This window comes from Suricata suricatta, chromosome 15, assembly GCF_006229205.1.
Source record: "Suricata suricatta isolate VVHF042 chromosome 15, meerkat_22Aug2017_6uvM2_HiC, whole genome shotgun sequence".
NCBI classification, from domain to species: Eukaryota; Metazoa; Chordata; class Mammalia; order Carnivora; family Herpestidae; genus Suricata; species Suricata suricatta.
The window spans coordinates 31,999,837-32,005,790 of NC_043714.1; the positions used below are offsets into that span (position 1 = coordinate 31,999,837).

Below are 5,954 nucleotides of genomic sequence, written 5' to 3' on the forward strand. Positions count from 1 at the left end.
AAGACTCTGTGCTACAAACGTGGCAACCAGGGGTGTGGTCAGGGGAGAGATTTTCTTAGATGGAGGGCAGGGTGAGGTAGGTAATTATTAACCAACAGGTCCAGTCATCACCCACAACTACCAATAAGGCTACCTTTTCCAGGCCAATGGCCATAAAGAATCTATGTCTCCCAACTTATATGAATGCTTAAATCATTCATTGTTAGTGAGAATGTAGTTCTAAATTAATCCACTTCCATAGATAAATCATGTGGTAGATGCTGAAGATAGACATTTTTAAAATCTTAATCTAACAGAATTAGTCTAGCTAAGCAAAAAGTTTGAAGTAATGATGAACAAGAATGTGAATAGAAAAGAACCATAAGGCAAAGTGCCTAGGTGGTATAGTCGGTGAGGTGTCTGACTTCAGCTCAGGTCATGATCTCATGGTTTGTGGGTTTGAGATCCCGCATCAGGCTCTGTGCTGACAGCTGGGAGCCTAGAGCCTGCTTCAGATTCTGTGTCCAGCTCTCTTTCTGACACTCCCCTGATCCTGCTCTCTCTCTCTCAAAAATGAATAAACATTAAAAAAACGAAAGAAAGAAAAAAACTATAAGGAGCTAGAAAATCTTGGCAGCCTTCCTTTGCATTTACATATGTTGTTTCTTCTCCCTAGATTGTCTTTCCTTCCAACATCTTCTTGACAAAGTCTTACTCTTTACTCAAGACCTAGATTAACCATCATTTCATCTGGAAAGTCTTTATTGACATGACCTACTTTCTTCTCTTTCAGGCAAAGCTCATTAGTCTCTCCTTTGATCAACCACAACATGTACATCACATCAATCTTTATTTCAGCAGTTCTTACACTAACTTACATGTATTGCTTTACAACACTGCATCCATAATGCTACTTCTGAAGGCAGAAACACTGTCGTATTTGACTTTATATTCCTGGGCACCTAGCTGGGTGCCTGAAACAGAGTTGATGTTGAAGAATTGTTGGCCAAATGAGGAAGAGTAAAATTATATTAGTATAAATTTATATTAGTATAAAATATATTATTATAAATTATAAATTAGTTAACACTAATTATAAATTAGTATAAATTAAATTAGTATAATTTATATTTATATCAAATTATATTAGTATAAAAGTATATTATTAATTTGGCACAAATGTAGTCTGAGGAATGGTCCAGATATTTGAAGTTTACACTTTCAGCAATTACAGCTTTTAAAATGTTTTATAAAGATGGAAATCTTTCAGATTTTTCTGCCTCATTAAAAAAAAAAGAAACAACATCATGAATACTCTCTAATTTATTCAACTTCCTCACTTTGAATCAATTATACTTTTCTTTAATGTATTCTCAAGCACCACCTCCACCAAGAAGACCTATCTCTAACCCTATCCCATCTAGACTTCACTAGATATCATCTTATATTTTCATGGAGCCATCTTGTGTACTGTTTACAATATTTTATGGAAATTACCTGTTTATCCAATGATTCCATTACTTCGTATGGTCACACATGCCCATTTTCTCCATTAGACAGTGGGCAATTCTAGACAGCAGACTCCATCTTACTCTTCTTTTCATTGCCAGGGCCAAGCAGAGGACACTAGATGCCCAACCAATGCTGAACTGAAAGCTCAGTAGTATTAGTGTTATAAGAGGATTTTGAAATGTGTAAAACTCTTGATATCTACATTAAATTATTCCCAGCTTTTTCTATTTTATAGTATTGAATTTTTTTGTATTGCTTCTGTTTTTTCCCAATTGTATCATGTTATTCTGTCAGATTAACTATCTCTAGAGAGCCCTTTATACTTTTTTTTTTACCAATCCAATGATTTCCATACTTTTTTGATCACATATCATGACCAGTAGAAAATATCTGAACCCACACCTCTACTAAATTACAGATGTAACTTTGTATATACATTTACGCATGCATATTTACAATTGCACGTATGGGTTTTTATACTGATATTTTATGTATACTCACAACCATAAGCAAAAAAGAGAAATTAAGAGGAAAGGTTAGATAATAATAAAACATATTTGAAAACAAGCATTTGAAAATATATTTATTAACAGGTGATATTGTTGCTGAAAAATGATGGAAGTATGTCACCTATAAGGATGCTTATAGTTGCAAAACTACAATATTTTTATGAAGTATAATTGATATATAATATTATATTAATTTCAGGTGTATAACAGTGACTAGACATTTATATACATCTTATTATGTTTATCAATAACATAAAAATTCCTTTGCTCTTACTTTGTGAGAGTAAGAGCTCTTACTCCTATTTTAATCTTGGCATAATATTTAGTGATAGCAAATTTTGAGGGCTTGGATACAAAACTTTTTGTTGAAATTCAAACAGGAAATTCAGTTCTCCTTGATGTCACCTTGATATAGGCATTGTGTTACTTTTAAAAAGTAACAAAAGGATTCGAAACTCTCCATTTGGAAGATGTTTAGATAGGGTAGAAAATTCCATTTCAAAAATTATATTTTTCACAACATCGATAGACCTAAAGGGTATTATGCTACACAAACTAAGTCAGACTAAGACAAATACCGAATGATTTTCCTTACATGTGGAATCTAAAAAACAAAACAAACAAACAAAACAATTAAAAAATCCAAACCCATAATTACAGAAAACAGATTGCCAGAGGGGCAAGGGCTCAAGAGTGGAATTGGTGAAGGGGATTAAGAAGTACAAACTTCCAGTTATAAAATGAGTAAGTCACAGGGATATAACGTATAGTATGGGGGGTGTAGTTAATAATATTGTATTAACTTTGTATGATGACAGATAGTAATTAGACTTACTGTGGTGATCATTTTGTAATGTATACAAATGTCTAATCACTGTTATACACCTGAAATAAAAATAATATTGTATATCAATTATACTTCATAAAAAATATTACAGTTTGCAACTATAAGCACTCTTATAGGTGACATACTTCCATCATTTTTCAGCAACAATATCACCTGTTAGTAAATATATTTTCAAATGCTTGTTTTCAAATACCTTTTCCTTAATACTATTTTCCCCCAAATTGTTTACTTTCTCATTTACTGTGAAAAAAGATTTGCTTTGCTTTAATGATACCTAAAGGATAAGCTCACTTGTTTTTAAATATTTGCTAAGTAGCACTTTATTGATAAATCTTTTGTCATCAGTGAAAAGGTCAGAAAAATTTTAACACTTGCCTTTTTGTAAATAAAATATCTAATTTGTCTCTAAATTCAATAGCAGTTTTAAGTACTTTTCAATGAAATAACCAGCAAAATTCTCTATGGTTGCAAATATTATCATTGTTATTCCCCATTTCATTACAAAGTCATGTAAATACTTGACAATATTTTAAAGGGTCATGTTTTTATGAGATTAAAAACATCAGTGTTGATGCACTTCTGGCTTCCGTTTCTCTGGAAAAACTCTCCTATCAATGATGGAAGATTTGATAGATTCCTATCAAATTTGAGATTTCCCATATAAAAACATTACCTAGAATATTTTTGAATTTTCAGCTGCAGGCAAAGTATCAAAGCATCAGTTCCATCATAACATAGATTTCCCATAAACATTTATAAAAGAAAGTCAGTAAGGATTCTCTCTCTGCTGAGAAATTATCTTTTTCAGTAAGTTCTTCTTTTTAAAGTTTTTATTTAAATTCCAGTTAATTAACATACAGTGTAATATCAGCTTCAGCTGCATAGTAAATTCTTCCTTTAAAGGCACAAAACTATGATCAATCATGAATTTCCTCTTTGAAATACAATCTAGCAAATATATTGAACACAATAGAAATGCTGATATATCCACCCAATTCTATCACTCTATAAATGCTAATGCTACATAATTTGCCTTGTTTCTTATAGTTTTTCACAAAGTTTTTTACATGTCTTCCAACACTAGTGATAAAGGAATGAATATTATTTTGTGGCTTATTACCTCATGAATTATTTCAGTCTTATTCACTCTGGAAGGAAAAACAGTTTTCTAATTGGTCTCTCTCTTCCTTTTTAGAAATGGTTTATTTTCTGTCTCCTTATTTCCATTTTGTTTGCCTTTGTGGAAGAGCAGCAGCGTACGACCATTCAGGGGTGTTCCTGCCCATCCAGTGACCGGTGGGAGCTGCAGACCTATCTTCAGTGGCAGGCTGAGTGCTCTATAGGCTTCAGTAGGGGACTGCTAATAGACACAGAAGACATCTGCATGCCTTCAGACCAGTCCGTGACTTCAGGTTGAACAGCAATGAACTCAGGAGCTGGAACAGTCCTTTCACCCTGAAATTCTTCCTTGGTCACACACAGTGTTTTCAACACCAGCCTGCTCTTTCCTATTCATATCTTCAGAATCTCTGTAGAAGTAGATGAGTGTTGTATGTAAGCAGTGAGCCATGGGAATCTACCCCAAAAACCAAGAGCACACTTTACACACTATATGTCAGCCAATTTAACAATAAATTATATTTTAAAAATTTTTAATGTTTATCTTTGAGAGAGACAGAGCATGAATGGGGCAGGGGCAGAGAGAGCGGGAGACAGAATCCGAAGCATGCTCCAGGCTCTGAGCTCTCAGCACAGAATGCAATGTGGGGCTTGAACTCCCGAACCTTGAGATCATGACCTGAGTTGAAGTCAGGCACTTAACTGACTGAGCCACCCAGGTACTCTTGACAATAAATTATACTTAAAAAAATTTAGAATTAATCAAGAATTGAAGTCCAGGTTATTTTCATATACAAATACTTGCAAGTAATAGGAGAAATACACATTTATTAAACATTATAGATATGTATATATATATGGAAATGTCAATAATAAATGTATCTGGGTAGTGGGTGTGTAATTTATAATTATTATAAACCCTGTCTTTTCCATTTTTCTAAGATGGTATGTGTTGCTTGTGTAATTAAAACATTATAAAGACAAAAAAAAGTAGAGATCAGGCATGACCTCTCATGGGTGTTCAGAGAAAATGATGCCACCCTTTCACAGAACCTCCTGGGCCTGCATCCACCACATCAAACCCACTGAGTGAGCTCCCTTGTTGTTGCAAGGAATGACAGTGTTCACATAGCACAGAGGACAGTCTGTGTCACACAGAACAGTGGTAGGCAGGTTAACATAATATGCCTCCATAAGAGGCTGATGGTCAGCCCTGGAATCAGCAATCACCAGAAGTCTCAGCCCCTGGAAGGCTCCCTGGATTTGGTTAGTGAAGTTTCCAGGGATTAAATGGCCAGCAGTCCAAGTGGCTCTGGTGGCAGTAGCAAACTTCAGCACAACTTGCTGGCCAGTATTCCTGGGTGATATGACACTAACATGAGCCAGGTTTTCCATGGCAACAATGGCCTGAGCTGCCAGCAGAAGCTTCTCCCAGGTTCTCTTCAGATTTATAATGTAGAGGCCATCACTTTTCCTTTTGTAGATATACCGTTCCATTTGGAAGTCAAGGTTAGTGCCAGCTAAGTGGGTTCCTGATGCAAGGAATTTGAGGACATCCTTCTCTTTCATTTGCAGGACATCAACGGCTCTGGACATTGGGAAATTTCCCTTTATGTTACAATGGGAACACAGAGCAATACTATATGGGCCCCTCCCTGGAAAGCCCAAGTGGTCTTTTTTTTTTATAAGTAAACTGCTAAATATTTGTTATTAAGCTAGTGAAATTTCACTAAATGCCAGATTGAGTAACTCTTGACTTTGAAAACTTCTGAAAAAATTGCCAAAGACTGTCTTTATGTTTTGAATGTTTAATTGTTTTTTTTTTCTTCGTAATGTTTTCATTTATTTATCTTGAGAGACAGAGAGAGTGTTCACGAGCAGGGGAAGGGCAGAGAGAATCTCCAGCAGGCCTCCACACTGTCAGCCCGGACCTGAATGCAGGGCTCAATCTCAGGAACTGCGGGATCCAGACTTGAGCTGAAATCAGG

The 5,954-nt window shown here is 35.1% G+C and overlaps 1 pseudogene; it reads right to left on the minus strand.

The window, feature by feature from the left end:
- Positions 1 to 3,732: 3,732 nt before the first annotated feature.
- Positions 3,733 to 5,562, minus strand: LOC115278727 (annotated as a pseudogene).
- Between the last annotated feature and the right edge of the window lie 392 nt (positions 5,563 to 5,954).